This window comes from Babylonia areolata, chromosome 18, assembly GCF_041734735.1.
Source record: "Babylonia areolata isolate BAREFJ2019XMU chromosome 18, ASM4173473v1, whole genome shotgun sequence".
In the NCBI taxonomy this organism is placed as follows: Eukaryota; Metazoa; Mollusca; class Gastropoda; order Neogastropoda; family Buccinidae; genus Babylonia; species Babylonia areolata.
The window spans coordinates 29,272,101-29,291,230 of NC_134893.1; the positions used below are offsets into that span (position 1 = coordinate 29,272,101).

The window sequence follows — 19,130 nt, forward strand, 5'->3', positions numbered from 1 at the left end:
TCGGTCTTTTTCTATTCCTTCTCATCCCCCCCCCCTCCCCTTCCTCCCCCCCTCTCTCTCATTGTGTGTGTATGTATTCTCATCCTCCTTACACATCCAAACACTGGCGGTCGTCGAGAATACAAAACCAATAATAATTTTGCAGTATGTCTATGTATGCGCCAGTAAAAAAAAAAAAAAAAAAAGACCTTCCCTGTTCCCCTCTCAGTTTAATGAACGGATAAATTGCCCGATTTGATAACTTCTGTCGAAAATGTGAGTTGGCAAAGTGTCACTAAAAATCACAAAAAGGGAAGTGATTCCCAGTTTTGATTTCTTGCTTCATAAACAGGCCAATACGGGCAAATTTTACGAGTACATGAAATGATTTTCCAGTTTCATCTGCTTGTTCACAAAGCATAGGATAATCTTTGGATAATCAAGGATTGAAAAGAAAGAAAGAAAGAATGAATGAATAAAATAGAATAGAATATGTCTTTATTACCAAGTGTACCGGGTTCACAAGGAATATTGAATGAATCAAAGAAAGAAAAAGGCTGGTTTCCAAAGGCGATCAAAGTAGTAAACGGTCGGACTTAAGAACTCTAGTCGAACTTAGCGATGCTAAATCACTTTTTTTAACCCTGCCCAGCATACAGTACAGCAGAAATGAAAAAGAAAACAAGAGAGGCAAGGCCTTCAAGACTCACTTGTGATACACTTAAAAAAAATATCCAAGCTTTTTATGTATTGAGTATAATTTCAAAATGTAATGTTTAAGATGAGAAAGAGTCGTTTAAAGCAAATCAAGTCCCCTAGCATTAATTACAGAGTAATTTCCCTTTTTTTACTATCTGCACCAAAACGTTTGCAAAATAAATAAAACTTCCATGCTTTGCAAAAGAAGCTCCTGTTTGAACAAAAAATGATAATAATGACTGCTCTTGTTGTTGGGTCAGAATATCAGATCAAAGTGGCAAGTTTAGAGAATACAAAAAATATAAATATAAGAGTAAATGCATTTTGCATATAATTAGGCTTCATTTTAAAAAAAATTTTGTGCCCATCCCATAGGTGAAATATTGTTTTAAACAAGATGACTGGAAAGAACTGAATTTTTCCTATTTTTATGCCTAATTTGGTGTCAACTGACAAAGTATTTGCAGAGAAAATGTCAATGTTAAAGTTTACCACGGACACACAGACATACACACACACAGACAACCGAACACCGGGTTAAAACATAGACTCACTTTGTTTACACAAGTGAGTCAAAAATGTTTTGAAAAAATTGTGAGTTCTGTAAGGAAGAGTACTGAAGTTCCAGTTTTATTCCTCAGTATCAGGGGACCCCCGCACTTGCTGGTTCTTTAAATGATACGTTGCGGGGCTCCTTATCTCCGGTCACAGCGTCCACACGGCGTCAAACATCATTAGCAAAAAGACTGATGTAGTGGCTGCCAAGGTAGCAGTCAGTCGTTAAGAATTATCAGCCTTGTTTTATCTGCCGCTAATGACCCATTCCGTATCTGTTTCTGCCTATACTCTATCTCCGGTGCATGGGCGTGACTGAGACACACACACACAGAGAAACGAAACGGAATTTTATTTCACGAAGCAATTGCTCTTTTTTTTTCCCTTTTTTTTCCTTTTTTTTTTTTACATCCAGCCCTCAAGGGAGAGAGAGACAGACAGACAGACAGACAGACAGACAGAGACAGAAACTGAGAAATGGAGAAGGAATAAAAGAGAGACTGACACTTCAAAGCGCACGCTCGCTAGCATAAAAGAAGAAATTTAGTTTTGTTGCTGTCAGCAGAAATGCCCGGTGAACATGAACTGGTCGTAAAATCTGTCCTGAAGGTGCCAGACTGTAGAAAACCACACAACAGACACTAAGAGCAAATTCCAGTGAATATTGGTCGTAAAGTCTGTCCTGATGGTGCCGGGTTATAGAAAGCACGACAGACGTTGAGAGGAAAGAAATGAAAAGAAATCAGATGTAAAGGACACACGGTTTCTCTGCGACTGGCGTCAGGGACGGGTAGAGTTCGCTCCCTTCGCAGGCTGTGGCTGCGGCGCGGCGTGTAACAGTTAAAAGATAATAAATGTTATAAACTGAAATGAAAGCCAGGCCACGTGTATATTTTCCTGTATACCTTGCGCGCAGGCGCATAGTGAGACAGACGCACAAGCGAGTGCACGTACCAGTGTACAAACGCACGCGATCGCGTGAGCCTGTGAAGACGGAAAAAAAAGGGATGAATATACCCATTACACAGTTTATGCGTCTTGGTTGGGGTTCACAAGGACGGTAAGTGGGTGTCAGTGGGAGTGATGGGGGTGAGGGGAGCGGGAGAGAAAAAGAGGGCTGAGAATAATGGAATGATGACGTCATTATCACACCCCCCACCACCACCACCACCATCACACACACACACTCCACTTTCATTTTTCGGCAGTCTCGCAAGTGACATGAGCGGCAGTGTAACTTGTTTTACAGACGTGTTGATATCCACACCCTAACGTGCTAGACGTGTAAAAGGTCACCACCACATTTTCCATGTTATTTTGCTCTCTCTCTCTCTGTCTCTCTGCACACTGTAATGAGTTGTGATCTGATCACCAGTTCCTCGTGAACTATGCTGGACAGTGACTGTATTCATGATTAGAGATCACTCACTCTGTAAACAGATGTCTTGCCTTTTTACCTGTGACCACACAGTTGATGTTTGTAGGTTGATGAATGCAGACATAGAATAAAGTTTGTCTTAACAGCACAGCAAGTCTGGCCTGTCTATGAATGTATCCAACAAACACCGCAGCCCACCGACATACACTAATGGCCATCACAGTGTAAACAGTCGCTGACAGAAGGTCCAACGTTTTACAACTCTTTGCACCTGAGCCATTGTCTGATCGACAGTCACCATGCCAGAAGTGACTTTGAGCTATCGAGCTGCTACTGAAGATCGCTAATGCAAATTGTCCAACAAGTATTCTAATTTTCTACTCAGATTCTGTGTAAGCAAAATTGGAGATGGGCAAGGAAAGCCGGAAATTAACTCTGGCCGCCATTATCATCTCCCTTTTCTGTATTATTTAGAGGCACAGCAGCATTACAGCAGACCGCTTAAGCTTTTCCCACAGTTGAAAAAGAAATGTGTGATAAATGAATGAATAGATAAATAATACATGAATGAATAAATTAAAAAAATAAGATTGACAAAAGAAATGAAAAAAGCATAAGAAGATAAATATGGATCATGGATTCTGGAAGTAAGGGTGGAAGTAGAGTTGGGGGATACGGATGGGGGTTATAGAAGTAAACCCTTCAAACACAGCAACTGGAGATTCCTTGAATCATCCAGTTAAGGGTTCGCCATCTGTTATAACGCCTGACATGTTCTGAATTTTTCCTGATGCTGCTGCTCTTTTCCTTCTGTGTGTGCGTGCGCGCGCGCGCGCGCGTGTGTGTGTGTGAAGATTGTTCGCTCTGACCCAGCGACTTGAAATCAGCCACAACATAATAATCATATGGCCAAGAAGTTAAATTTGATGCCGGCTGCCGCAGTGCCAGACTGCAGTCCACTTATCAGCCTCATGCCACTTACTGTAGGAGTACGTGTTCTTTGTGGGTAGTTTGATTTTTTGGTTTTCTGGCAGTGCTTAGCGGGCAGGGTGTCCCAGCTCTTTCTTTCATAGCTCTGTTGATATCATTATCGTCACTAACTTTTTGTCTCTGACTCTGTCTCTCATAGTCTGTCTGTCTGTCTGCGAATGAAAGAAGAAAAGGGAGTACTTGCTTACGCCTTCTCATCTGTTCTGTTAGATTGCAGCTTCACACACACACACACACACACACACACACACACACAGACGAGCACACGCTGACACGCAACGCACGTACACATGTGCACACACACACACACACACACAAAGAGGAAGGAGTGCTGGGGAAACAATAAGCTTGATCGTCAATCGTTCACAGATGCCACACGCCAGCAGTCGGTGGCTGAAATCAGCAAACACTCACAGTCCGCTTTTCACACGGCGAGGGAAAGAGAGCAGTGTCTGTTATTATGTTCCGTGACATTCATGAGCACAAATAAAACGGATGCCACGCTGTCAGCTTTTTTTTTTTTTGAAATATACTGGGCACAAATAGTTAAGGGCCATTGATGATGTCAGGGGTATGTTTATAAACAAAGTAAAATAAAATGAAATATCATATGAACAACGAATTGAGTAAATAGTAGATTTTCAGCATGTGTGGCTATTGCAATGAATGCACAATGTTTTTTTTTAGGGCGCAGAATTGTTAACGGTTGAACTAAAACGTTTATGAATCGAGACGCACACATATTGGTCGTGGTACCTGGAAGGCACTCATACCGACAACCACTTAATTACTCAAACAAAATTATTCAGCTGATTTGTTGTTAGGAATGTTTCGCATTGTACGTGAACAATAAAAAAAACCCAAAAAAACTCAACCCTAATCCCCTCTAGGATCAGTGAAATTCAACTAATTTTTTCGTGAAATTTACATTTCTTCTACATGCCAATATAAGCGTTCTTGCTCCACTGTTATTAAACCTATGCCCCATACAAATTAAAACAAATATTTAAAAAAAAGCCCATTAACTGCAATACCCACACATATAGGCTGACTAAGCGCGTTGGGTCACGCTGCTGGTCAGGCATCTGCCTAGCAGATGTGGTGTAGCGTATATGGATTTGTCCCAACTCTGTGACGCCTCCTTCCGTAACCGAACCGAACCACACTTACAGGCATTAAAGGATGAATTGGCGATTTCTTTTTCTTATTTTTTTCTTTTATAGAACACGCCCCTCATAACATGGCGGCCCTGAACTTTTTGTGCATGGTATGGTGTATGCGGAAGCAGCAGTTGCAGTACTCAGAAAGCACGGACAGTTTTTCTGCCCTCACTGTGGACGCCCGTGCAGATCCAAGCTGCGATTCCATGGCCATGTCTATGCGGATCCACACCAAACAAGACTGACAGACACGCTCCTCTTTGTCCGACACGGCGGGCTACTACGATCCTGTCTCAAATCTGAAGAAAATCCAAAACAACCTGGAGTTCTGAAACAACTACCGCTCCAGGTAAAATGGGTGTGGACGATGGAAGATAAAAAAAATTATGAAGAAAATAAGAGATGGCAAATGGACTTATTTTCCCATCCAACATAACACACGGAAATAATCAAGTGTGTGTGTGTGTGTGTGTGTGTGTGTGTGTGTGGTACATATCAGTATGTGCGTGTGTCAATGGGTGAGGGGTGCGTGGGTTGGTGGGAGCGTGTATGAAAAAATTGCGTGGGTGGCGGTGGTTCGCGCGCGCGCGCGTGCGAATGTGTGTGAAAGAGAGAGAGAGAGTGCGCATCAAGAGTGTGTGTGTGTGTGTGTGTGTGTGTGTTTGCGCGTGCGCGCGAATGTGTGTGAAAAGGAGAGAGTGCGCATCAGGTGTGTGTGTGTGTGTGTGTGTGTGTGTGTGTGTGTGTGTGTGTGAGGTACTGGATGGCATACATTTGACAACAGCTACGATGACGTCATCAAACCAACTGCGAACACAAAGAAATGAAGGTGACGATCACTAAAAGATGATGTACTTCCGGTGCGCCGGCGCGCGCGCACACACTCACTAACACACAGTTTAGCCAGGCAGCATGGAGGTATAATTCCTTGTCATACCCTTATCTTTGATTCAAAGATTCGACGACCTTCAGTCCTCGCTTGGGATGTGGAGAATACAAGAACTTATACACTGAATCTTAGATTCAGTTCAACAATGTCAAGCAAAACAAGCACAAAAACATAACCATTCCTTTACAAACAGTCAAATTTAAGAAAACTGGCATGTATGTTTCGGATGTATGGACATGCGACACACCCTTCTCGATTTGTTAAGAATTTGCTTTAATTATGACGCGTTTTCATCCCCACAACAGACAAAAAAGATTGCATAAATCGAATTTTGACGAATTTGATCGACGTTTACGTGGTATCAGTCTGTTTGGAATCTTACATCTTATTTGGATATTCTCAAACAAACAAAATGGAATTCATTCCTAGCAGTTCCTGAAAGCCTATTACATTCCTTGCAAATTCTGTTGTTTCTGTTACTTCGTACCTTACACTGCCTTCCTGTCAATATCGTCATGTTTTTACTTAGATTAAAAATACAACAGCAGTTGTTATTGTCATTATTATTATGATTTGATAATTGTTCTGTCGAAAGGAACAGTGGGGAAAAATAATTCATCAAAATTTAAATGATAAGCAGCTATTCGTGTGATCTGTGTGATATCAGCTGCACACATGCACGCATTAAGTTTTTGCTTTCAGAGTAGGGTGCTTTTTGTCTTGGATTGATTTGTCGATTTTATTTATGTATTGTTATTAACGCTTTTTTCCAGTTGTACAGCAGTCGGTGTGCATGTGTGTGTGTGTGTGTGTGTGTGTGTGTGTGCACGCGCGCGTGTGTTTGTACTGTACGCATGTACATGCATTTTCTACATGTGAGTGTGTGTGGCGCGCGCGTGCCCAGTTTTGGATGTGTGGGTGTGTGGTCGCACGCGCGCGCGTGCGTAAATGACAAACAAACAAACACGTGCTACATTTGTAAGTATACAGCCTTGGAAGGGGAGAGACAGACCTTAAAGGTTAAACTCTGCAGATAGGGTTGACTTTCATCTATCACTCCGGAAAGCTGACATTTGGGGAGCTCGGGGCCCCGCCTGCTGCCAGCTTTCTTATCGGGGGAGACTGGAGTCATGGAGAGTCATGCTTCACCAGCTTTCGGCGCTTCCGTAAAAACTAACTGCACGGCAGCAGGGCGTCAGTAATAATGTAAACACTCACTGCACGGCAACAGGGGTGTCAGTAATAATGTAAACACTCACTGCACGGCAACAGGGGTGTCAGTAATAATGTAAAAACTCACTGCACGGCAACAGGGGCGTCAGTAATAATGTAAAAACTCACTGCACGGCAATAGGGGTGTCAGCAATAATGTAAAAACTAACTGCACGGCAAAAGGGGTGTCAGCAATAATGTAAAAACTCACTGCACGGCAACAGGGGCGTCAGTAATAATGTAAAAACTAACTGCACGGCAGCAGGGTGTCAGCAATAATGTAAAAACTAACTGCACGGCAAAAGGGGTGTCAGCAATAATGTAAAAACTCACTGCACGGCAATAGGGGTGTCAGTAATAATGTAAACACTCACTGCACGGCAACAGGGGCGTCAGTAATAATGTAAAAACTCACTGCACGGCAACAGGGGTGTCAGCAATAATGTAAAAACTCACTGCACGGCAAAAGGGGTGTCAGCAATAATGTAAAAACTCACTGCACGGCAATAGGGTTGTCAGTAATAATGTAAAAACTCACTGCACGGCAACAGGGTTGTCAGTAATAATGTAAAAACTCACTGCACGGCAACAGGGGTGTCAGTAATAATGTAAAAACTCACTGCACGGCAAAAGGGGTGTCAGCAATAATGTAAAAACTCACTGCACGGCAGCAGGGGTGTTAGTAATAATTGACACCATTTGTGGTCTTGTGGGTGGGGTTGGGGGTCGGGTTGGGAGATATGGGGTTGGGGAAGGGGGGGGGGGAGGTGACGATCACTTGGACATGAGGTGGAGAAAAGAGCTGATACGATAAGCTTGCCACTACAGACAGCAGGCTGCTCTGATCTCTCTCTCTCTCTCTCACTCACCCTCTCTTTACTTGGCTTGACTAAGCGTGTTGGGTTACGCTGCTGGTCGGACATAATAATAATAATATTATTATTATTATATTTATATAGCGCTGAAACTTGTGCACAGACAAATCAAAGCGCTTTCGCACCAGTCATTCAAACGCAGGCATAACTCTAGAACTGGGGCCGACAGTGAAGCGTTTGAATCTGGGTACGCGTAAACACAGTGGATCCGAAGCTGATCAGAGAGAGCGAGATGGAGTGTAGAGGTGAAGGCAGCCATAGAGATATGAAGGGGCAGATTTGTGAATACATTTATAACATAGTGTTGATCTTGTACTTTATTCTGTGTGAGACAGGGAGGCATCTGCAAAGCGTATGTGGTGTAGCGTATATGGATTTGAAGCGAGCGACGGAAAAAGACACTAAGACCAGGAACTCGTATTCCATCATATGAAAGACACGAAGGAAAAAAAAAGAAGCCATATTGATTAAAATCCCATCATGTGAAAGACACGAAGGAAAAAAAAGAAGCCATATTGATTAAAATCCCATCATGTGAAAGACACCAAGGAAAAAAAGAAGAAGCCATATTGATTAAGATCCCATCATGTGAAAGACACCAAGGAAAAAAAAAGAAGAAGCCATATTGATTAAAATCCCATCATGTGAAAGACACCAAGGGAAAAAAAAGAAGCCATACTGATTAAAACCCCATCATGTGAAAGACACCAAGGAAAAAAAAGAAGAAGCCATACTGATTAAAATCCCATCATGTGAAAGACACCAAGGAAAAAAAAAGAAGCCATACTGATTAAAATCCCATCATGTGAAAGACACGAAGGAAAAAAAGAAGAAGCCATATTGATTAAAATCCCATCATGTGAAAGACACCAAGGAAAAAAAAAGAAGCCATATTGATTAAAATCCCATCATGTGAAAGACACCAAGGAAAAAAAGAAGAAGCCATATTGATTAAAATCCCATCATGTGAAAGACACGAAGGAAAAAAAAGAAGAGCCATATTGATTAAAATCCCATCATGTGAAAGACACCAAGGAAAAAAAAGAAGAAGCCATATTGATTAAAATCCCATCATGTGAAAGACACCAAGGAAAAAAAGAAGAAGCCATACTGATTAAAATCCCATCATGTGAAAGACACCAAGGAAAAAAAAAGAAGAAGCCATATTGATTAAAACCCCATCATGTGAAAGACACCAAGGAAAAAAAAGAAGCCATATTGATTAAAATCCCATCATGTGAAAGACACCAAGGAAAAAAAAGAAGAAGCCATATTGATTAAAATCCCATCATGTGAAAGACACCAAGGGAAAAAAAAGAAGAAGCCATATTGATTAAAATCCCATCATGTGAAAGACACCAAGGGAAAAAAAAGAAGAAGCCATATTGATTAAAATCCCATCGCTAATCGTCCAGTCTCCTCACCCGAGCGATGCTGAAGCCTGTCAGTCACATTGCAGATGGCTTTGCACTCCGGAACTCCCAACAGATTGCGTGTGCCTAATCCAGCCGAGAGATTAAGCCACACCTAACCCAGCTGAGAGATTAAACCTTATCTAATCCAGCTGAGAGATTAAACCTTATCTAACCCAGCTGAGAGATTAAACCTTATCTAATCCAGCTGAGAGATTAAACCTTATCTAATCCAGCTGAGAGATTAAACCTTATCTAACCCAGCTGAGAGATTAAACCTTATCTAATCCAGCTGAGAGATTAAACCTTATCTAATCCAGCTGAGAGATTAAGCCACACCTAACCCAGCTGAGAGATTAACAGGATGGAGTAAAGGAACGGAGGGAAGGGGTCAGGCAGGGGTCGGGAGTGCTTGGGGTCACAGGACGTACGTACCCTGGGCGACACCGTGACTATCACTAACACGTGTGTGTGTGTGTGTGACAGGGGGTGGGGCGACTGATGGGGGTTGGGTGTCAGAGCGACATGAAGTGGGGTAGCCGTGGTGTGCTGCTGTAACGGCAGGGAAAACTGGCCTGCTATCAGTTCTAGGGGGAACGATTATCTCAGCAGGGAGGGAGGAGGGTGTGAGATGGGAGGAAGCTTTGCCGAGATAAAGAAAAAAAAGGGAATGGAAGCAACCTAGGCCATTAATTTAACGTTTTGGTACAGTCAGTGAAGGGAGGTGGTGCAGAGGTTGTGTGTAAGTGCGTGTGTTTGTTTGTGTGTGTGTGTGTGTGTGTGTGTGTGTGAGTACCACGTGTAAATCTTTACGCGCTATATATATATATATATGAACTGAACGCAGCACAGCCGCGGAAGGTATCCATGCCACACCCCTGCATTCCCCCACTGTTTTAACCAGTGGAACTCCACCTTCACAATGTCAGGCCTAGGACCAGGCCGGAAGTAACGTACCTCTCAGCAGCCCGGAAGGCCAGCGTTCAGAGCAGAGCAAACACCTGCAAATTATCTCCTCTTTTCAGCAGACACTGTGGAAACGATCTGCCTGACAGAATTAATGTAACGGGATGGGGGAGTGTCTGGGCGTGGCTGTGGACGATACCACGCTGAATAATGCAGCAGACGTTTTACTCCATTCCATGCTGGTTTTACGTCTCTGTTTTCTTGAATGTACACCAGAAGAATGTTCACTCCATTCCTCGTTTTATGCTGGTTTTACCTTTCCTGTTAAACTTCCATACAAACATTCTTTCATGGACGGGAGGACTCTTGTTTACTGTCCCGTGGCACATACTGGTGATTGCAAGCATTCTGTTGAAGTATTGATTTTTGACTCACTTGTGTAAACAAAGTGAGTCTATGTTTTAACCCGGTGTTCGGTTGTCTGTGTGTGTGTGTGTGTGTGTCCGTGGTAAACTTTAACATTGACATTTTCTCTGCAAATACTTTGTCAGTTGACACCAAATTAGGCATAAAAATAGGAAAAATTCAGTTCTTTCCAGTCATCTTGTTTAAAACAATATTGCACCTATGGGATGGGCACAAAAAAATAATAAATGAAGCCTAATTATATGCAAACTGCATTTACTGTTATATTTATATTTTTTGTATTCTCTAAACTTGGCACTTTGATCTGATATTCTGACCCAACAACAAGAGCAGTCATTATTATCATTTTTTGTTCAAACAGGAACTTCTTTTGCTAAACATGGAAGTTATATTTATTTTGCAAACGTTTTGGTGCAGATAGTAAAAAAGGGAAATTACTCTGTAATTAATGCTAGGGGGACTTAATTTGCTTTAAACTGATCTTTCTCATCTTAAACATTACATTTTGAAATTATACTCAACACATAAAAAGCTTGTTTTTTTTTTAAAGTGTATCATAAGTGAGTCTTGAAGGCCTTGCCTCTCTTGTTCACAATAGGATGTTATCGTTTACTTTGTAGGACAGGATGGGGGGAATGAGTGGTGAGATGGGGGCAAACAGAGTAGATGTACTTTGGAATCAAAGGTGAAATTTTGAAATATATACAGGCGCACAAACAGCAATGCAAACTTAACATTCTTTCATTCTATAAGCAATAAATTAACAATGTATTTTCGCCCGTCCCATTCAACAACATGCGTTATCTTCAGGTGGTTTGGTTTTGTCAGCTGTTTGTGTGGTGTCTGGTGTGCTTTGCATATCTCCAACCTCGATGGAAGTATGTAAGTGCGTGAATACTCAATATTTATGCGCAAAAGTTTGGCAAGCAACAGAGCTGTGGTTGTAATAATTGTCTGCACCACTTTTTATTCTGGTTCTTATGTAAACGTGTTTTAAATGATTTATAATCATTATCATTATTGTTTTCTCGTATCTAACGTGAATATACTGCAGCAGAAGAGCATTTGCTATTGTGAACGGAGTTATTAGTAATCGATTAATCAAATCATATCTTCCATCCTTGCAGCACTTCGCAAACAGAACTCAATCAGAACATCAGGGTACAATGAAGCCTTTGTTAAAATGCTTTATAGATTGGTTGGAGTGGGACCCAGCCATGGAATGTATTTCTTACACCCGTAACAATGATATTGCTCACACCTACAATATCACAGTCTGTCTGTCTGTCTGTTTCTCTGTTACACAGGCGCGCGCGCGCGCGAACACACACTATACATACAGGTGTGTGTGTGTGTGTGTGTGTGTGTGTGTGTGTGTGTTGAGAGAGAGAGAGAGATAGAGACCTACGTTTAGACACACTTTATATAGATACAGAGAGAAAGAAACGAAACTGAACGATTCTTTTTTCTTTCTTTTTTTTTTAAAGTAAAGGCCAAAGACACTTACAGAAGGGGAATTCACGTGTGCACAATGTATTACAGGAATTGAAACAATCAGTACTAACACCACTGCAATATAATGAACATAGGGAGAGCCTTTCACTGCATCAGATGAACATTGTTGCGGTCCATAGACCGAAGTCTAGAAACGACAGTGAACATTCAAAAAATTTTAACTGGTGTTGACACAGTGACCGAAACCAGCACTGTGTGAAGACGGAAGGGAGGAGAAGGAGAAGAAGAAGACGAAGAAGGAGGAGGAGAGGAGGAAAAGAGAAGAAGGAGGAGGAGGAGGAGAAGAAGGAGGAGGAGGAATAGGAGGAGAAGGAGGAGGAGAAAAAGGAGGAGGAGGAGGAGAAGAAGACTGATTGACGGATTGATTGATTGAATCTTTAATGGGTAAAGAATTAGGCGCAGTAAAGGCCTTTTTAGAATTCTGTCCATTTAACGACACAAAACATAAAAAATATAGAAATAAAATGAAATAAGATAAGATAATAAGAACGTCGAATAAGAATAGTAACTGGAATAGTCCATTAAAAATAGGAAAGCAATGAAAAGAACAATTGTTACATTATCACCTACATAGGTGTATGTGCGCGCGGTCGTGCTCTTGCGCGCGCGCGCACACACACACACACATAATAAAACAAGCACACAAAGATATACGTACACATTCACGCCCACACACTCAAACACACACACACACACACGCGCGCGCGCACTTACTGTTCAGTTACTAGCACGATCACTTTTCATTAATCATAGCATGGCATCCAGTGGACAGAGTACCAGCTTGTATTTGCAAAAGACCGCGAGTAGGTTAATCAAAAGTATCGAATAGAAATATTTTTATGTTTGACTTAAAGAAGGATATGGCTGGGATTTGACGACATGTTTCTGGAAGCATGTCCCATTCTGTGCTTTGGGACAATAGCTCTGTCTGATGTTCGTTGGGACTGGAAACAAAATAATGATTTTAAATATTGAAGACGAAGACGAAGAAGAAGAAGAAGGAGGAGGAGGAGGAAGAGAAGAAGAAGACAGAAGAAGAAGGAGGAGGAAGAGAAGAAGACAAAAGAAGGAGGAGTAGGAGGAGGAAGAGAAGAAGAAGAAGAAGAAGAAGAAGAAGAAGGAGGAGGAGGAGGAGGAGGAGAAGGAGGGGGAGAAGAAGAAAGAGGAAGAGGCAGAGACGGAGAAAAAAATAAGAAGAAGAAAAAGAAAGTAGAAGGGCGGATGCAGAGAGCAGCAGATTAGATGTTGACGTGAATCATTTGCCCCCAGCACGTTCAATGGACTGAAGAGAACAACTCTTTCTCCAATCTTCACACACAGTCACGAACCATCGTCCCAAGTCTTCAAACACCACCCAACCAAGACTGATTCCTGTCAGTCAACGCAGCAGATAGATGGATGGGTTTGCACTCAGAGGAAGGCTCATGAGTCTATCGAATCTCCTGGCTAACGGGACCGAGCGATGGGGACAGAGGCAGGGGACTGGGAGTGGGGGGCCGGGGGGTGGGGTGGGAGGGGTGTGGAGGTGCGGGAGGCGGGAGGGGGATGGAGTTCATAGGACGTACGTACCGTCAAGGACACTTTGTCTATCATTCAGAGACATGTCTAGAGGGAGGGGGAGGGAGGAGTGGGAAAGGGGTTAGGTCAGCTTGACGAGGAGTCATGGTGTGCTGGAGTTAGTAACGGCACGGGACAAGAAAAAAAAAGTACCCACCCTGGGCTGCTATCACTTGTAACGGGGGAACGATTAGCACAGCGGGATGGACGCTTTAGCCGTGATAATAAAGGGTGCAGGCTGTGTGGTGAGCAGCCCCGTTATAGGGAAACAAACAACTTAATGGAGGCTTGGCGTTTTGTGGGCGGTGGTCAATGGAGAGAGAGGGGTGTGAGGGTTGACTCTCTCTGTGTATATATATAGATATATATATATATGCGCGCGCGCGTGTGTGTGCATGTGTGTGTGTGTGTGTGTGTGTGTGTGTGTGTGTGTGTGTGTGTGTGTGTCTGTGTCTGTGTGTCTGTGTGTGTTTATGCGTGTACGTGAGAAAGAGAGAGGCTATTGAGTGTGCTCGTTCTTTTAATCTAACAGAAATTGCCTTTTCCGAAGCGACACATGCAAAGACTGCGCAGAAACGAAATTCCACTTGAACAACAACAACAACAACAAGAGAAGCAAGGCCTTCAAGACTCACTTGTGATACACTTAAAAAAATCTAATCGTTAAAATGTGTTCTGTGTTTGTTATTATAAAGCTTCGGGTTAAAAAAAAAAAAAAAAAAGTCCTAACGGCAGTTTCGAACCCCGCGTGTTCGGATGAGAAGAAAGTGTCTTATCCATTACACTATCGTGGCTTCTTAACTGACGTTCAAAAATATCCTATTTAAACTTGCTTTTTTAAAGGGCGATAAATCGATTGCGGTATTCGCAGTGAGAACGCTGTTCAAATCATATTATTCTGGTGTATCTTGGGCATTCAAAAAATCAAGGACAATTAAAAATTCTTTTTAAGTCCATGGTAAAGGAGACGTGGCTATCGCCGCAATCACACTGCAACATTTAGCCGTTTTCTCTGGATCTAGATAGATGTACAAGTTTAGTTACACCCGGTTGACAGGGTCGATTCAATTTCTGTTTTATGTTCATTCTAGTTTTATAGTTTTAAAGTTGATATGAAAATTGAGTATTTTGATAAACTAATAACATGTAGAGCCAAGTACAAGTACTTCTAAACGTTGTATGAAGTGTAAAGGACTTCATTTTGAGAAAAGTCAAGACTGGAAATTTTTGCGTTTCATCAATTCAAGGGTATTAACTCTCATGGTTTATTATTTTTAACTGTGAATTCCGACTGATTCTATGGATATCGTTTATGGCAGTTTGGGGCATAATCCAGTAAGTGATGAGGCGTTCACAAATCTTTCTCTGAATAAATATTTAACGGTCTCCTTCTCCAACTTTCCATCACATGTTATCGTGTATTGTCGATTGAATATAGGATTGAACGGGCAGGTCAACAACTTGAAACAAAATGGCGTCGTTCGCGTTCGCGAAGAATATGAGCACGCGCTTTGAATATGTATAAATATGTGTACAAAATTGATTTTGCCCATGACCTTCAGGGCTCAACCAATAGATCTATAAAGTCCACTCGTATTGATTTTAGTATTTTCCGAAAAAGACCACTTGGGCGAATGAACATAGTGAAAGCCCTGTACACTGAGAGTAAAACACACAATTCACAAGCTTTTTATGTATTAAGTATAATTTCAAATGTAATGGTTAAGATGAGAAAGATCAGTTTAAAGCAAATTAAGTCCCCTAGCATTAATTACAGATTAATTTCCCTTTTTTACTATCTGCACCAAAACCTTTGCAAAATAAATATAACTTCCATGCTGAGCAAAAGAAGTTCCTGTTTGAACAAAAAATGATAAAAATGACTGCTCTTGTTGTTGGGTCAGAATATCATATCAAAGTGCCAATTTTAGAGAATAAAAAAATATAAATATAACAGTAAATCCAGTTTGCATATAATTTGGCTTCTTTTTTTTTTTTTTTTTTGTGCCCATCCAGGAGGTGCAATATTGTTTTAAACAAGATGACTGGAAAGAATTGAATCTTTCCTATTTTTGTGCCAAATTTGGTGTCAACTGACAAAGTATTTGCAGAGAAAATGGCAATGTTAAAGTTTACCACAGACACACACACACAGACAACCGAACACCGGGTTAAAACAAAGACTCACTTTGTTTACACAAGTGAGTCAAAAATGCTTGTCTGTGTTAAGTTTTACAACTTGCTCTTTCAGACAAGCGCGTCAGCGTTATCAGGCAGCCAGGAGCCAGTTGCATTGCTCGGACGGAAGAGCCTAGTATGGTCGTAACCCGCTACTAACTGTGTGTAGTAATGGAACTGACCAATGGCGTAGTTCGGTCAACGTAGGCATTTAGTCACGTGTTACTGTCAAAAAGTTAAAACCAAGCAATGCAACTAGGTCCATTGCGTTGCTAGCTGGATATGTCCAAGTCGGGTCAATCGGTGCAGTCAACAAAATGTTGCCTGCTCAAAGAAGTTTCATCACAACTGTTTTCCCTTTTCTGCTTGTTTTAATGTTAACCACGGACACACCTTCTGAAATTGCGTGCGTGTGTGTGTGATTGTGTGTGGTGTTGTGTTGTGTGTGTGTATGTGATTGTGTGTGGTGTTGTGTTGTGTGTGTGTGCGTGTGTGTGTGTAATTGTGTGTGTGTGTGTGTGTGTGTGTGAGAGAGAGAGAATGTGTAATGTGTGTGTGTGTGTGTGTGTGTGTGTGTGTGCGGGGAGAGGGTTGTTATGGGCTAAGCGGAAAACACATTTATCACAGTGAGACTTCAAGCGGAGAACGGCAATTAACCAAAAAGCCATAATTAAATAAAAACAATTATCTCCGCCTAAAACGTCGGGAATGGAAGTGGGTAAAAATGATTGACATCAGTCAATGGCATACCAATAAGTGTGTGTGTGTGTGTGTGTGTGTGTGTGTGTGTGTGTGAATGTGTGTGTGCGTGTGCGCTCGCGCATATATGTGTATGTGTGTGTTATCCCATTCATCCAATCAAAAAAGGATCCAATCTAAAACCACTACTTTTGCACTTACTCCAGAAGTGTATGCCCGCGTGTGTGCGTGTGTTGGCTCGCAAGGGAAAAAAAAGCGTGAGAGTGGGGGATGGGGGTGGGAGGAAAAGTGAGAACGTGTGTGTGCGCACGTGCGCGCGCGTGTGTATTGTCCCATTCCTCCACTCCAAAACCACTCGCCCTCACTCCTCACTTGCCTGCCCCCCCCACCCCTCCCTTCCCCCACCACACTCCCCTACTCTGCACTGACACAAGGGAGGGAAAAGATGAATGTAATGGCAGACTGGGGGCCCCCGTTTAACATCAACAGTAATAACAGCGTGAAGTTATATCGTGCCTATTCTCTGAAATAGGGCTCCAGGCGCTTTACAAAAACGTGACGGGTATAAACACACACACACACACACACACACACACACACACACACACACACACAGAGTATATATATATATATAGACACACAGACACACACAGGACAATTAAATGAGTTCTGAGTTCACACACACACAAACACAGGCACACGCGCACAAAATACACACACAAACACACACACATAAGCACGAACGCACGCACGCACGCACACACACACACACGAGAAGTACACAATCAGAAAAATGTAGTGTTGCGTTGGTGTTCTACAGTCGTGTGAAGAAGTGTGTGTTATGGAAAACTGGAATGAAGTGGTAGAACAAGAGTTGTTGATCTGTAGCAGGACTTGCCTCCAAAGAGCTGAGCCATGAACAGATAAAGAACACTAACGCAAGGACTTTGCTCTGACACAAGAGATGCGAAAAGGACGAGTATCGGCAGTAGAACGGAGCTGACGGGATGGGATACATGCATGGATAACATCTGAAAGATATCTCGGGGGAGTGCCAAAAATAGACCAGAAACAAGTGCGAGTTTGTAGCTGATTCTGAACTGAGCAGGTAACCAGTGAAGGTATTTTAAGAGAGACGTGATAATGATGTTCCCGTCTGGTCCAGGGACAAGCATAGCGGCACTGTTCTGGACCTCCTCAAAGAAGGTTCTTAGGTGAACCAGCCAGAAGAAGGTTATAACAGTCCAGCTTTGACAAAACCAATGAACAGACCAATGTTCTTGTTGTTGCTTCAGTGGAAGGGAACTGTCGAATAGTCATGAAATCCATGTTTGGTCAGTTTCAGACTTCTAGCTATGATGACATCCATCACATAATTTCAATGTACATGCATCAGGACAGGACTTTGCATGAGATTTTCTTCTTGTCCTGTTCATCCATAACTGTGTTTGTGTTGTGGCAAGTTCCTAAGGAAATACTGTTGTTGGTTTTTTTTTTTCGGATTTGGTCGTTTTAATCGCCGCACGGCTACTTGTAAGGAGGACAGGAGTAACAACGTTCTTCCCGTTTACCTGGATACGGAACAGATTTCCATATCACCTTACAGTCACCGCTTCCCTCTCACCGCACTGCCCGTCACGCCTACTGTACCTCCATCCGCGACGTTTTGGGCTCACAGACTCAAAAGAATAGTAAATCACTTTTCCTCCACTAGGCAACGGGAGAAGAATGTTACATGTCTGGCTGAGCGTGTGTGTGTGTGCGTGACTGAAATCTGACTGAATGGCACAGGAAACGAATGATGAGCAGTCGTCAGTCGGCTCTACCCAGGTAGGCAGCCTGTCGTGCAAAATGACTCCTTATTCGTAAAGCGCATAGAGCTTGGTCTCCGACCGAGGATAGGCGCAAAAAAGTATCTATATCATTTAGTCATTCGTTCAAGAAAGAAAGAAAGAAAGAAACCTACATATCAAACACAGTCAGTGGATAATTCAGATCTTGGTGGGTCCCGACTACACTGAGAGTGGCTCTGTCTTCGTGGCGTCAGATGGCAAGACATCTTTCCATCACTTTTATTGTCAATCGCCGTCACGTGTGTTCGAATTTTATTATGAATATTGAACTAAATGTAGTATGCATCATTCTTTCTGTCATGACAACTAGACGGACGTTCACTTACTGTGTAGAGCAGTGCCTCTCATTGGGTCATTTCTTCACAACAAGTGGCGGGAAACGCGGGCGGGAGTGTCCACTACAAAGTCCAGAGGCGGAAAAACTGATGTCTGGCCAGTGCAGTTTGTTGTATATCAGTCACCACCTGCAAGAAGATGGTGATTCATTATTAGACCCGAGAGACTGGCCTGGAAAAAAGACACAGATTATCACTCTCATCTTCCGCGAAATAGCACACACACAATGCTTCAAATTCCAATTAGGGTAAAACAAAGGATACGATTTAACAAAAGTCATCACCAGATGTGCCACTCACAATTTACAAGCACTATGTTAGCATTCAGGGAACCTGACAAAATGATGGTGACAAACTGGGTGAAAACATCAAACTTTGTGAGGTGATTTTACTGATCTTCATGTACTGTTTGCTACAATGCTTCAGATGTAAGTCGCTAAATCATGTATTGAAAATGATAAACAGGCATGTTTCACAGCAAAAGCGAATGAAATAGTTTAATTGGTAAATGA

At 42.2% G+C, this 19,130-nt stretch overlaps 1 long non-coding RNA gene across 2 annotated transcripts in view; it reads right to left on the reverse strand.

Moving 5' to 3' along the window:
- Window positions 1–19,130, reverse strand: part of LOC143292156 (uncharacterized) — a 101,657-nt gene that overhangs the window by 41,541 nt on the left and 40,986 nt on the right. For both annotated transcript variants that reach the window (XR_013056634.1, XR_013056633.1), the window contains exon 2: window positions 18,610–18,747. This is a non-coding gene — a long non-coding RNA (uncharacterized LOC143292156). The remainder of the gene's footprint in view (window positions 1–18,609; window positions 18,748–19,130) is intronic.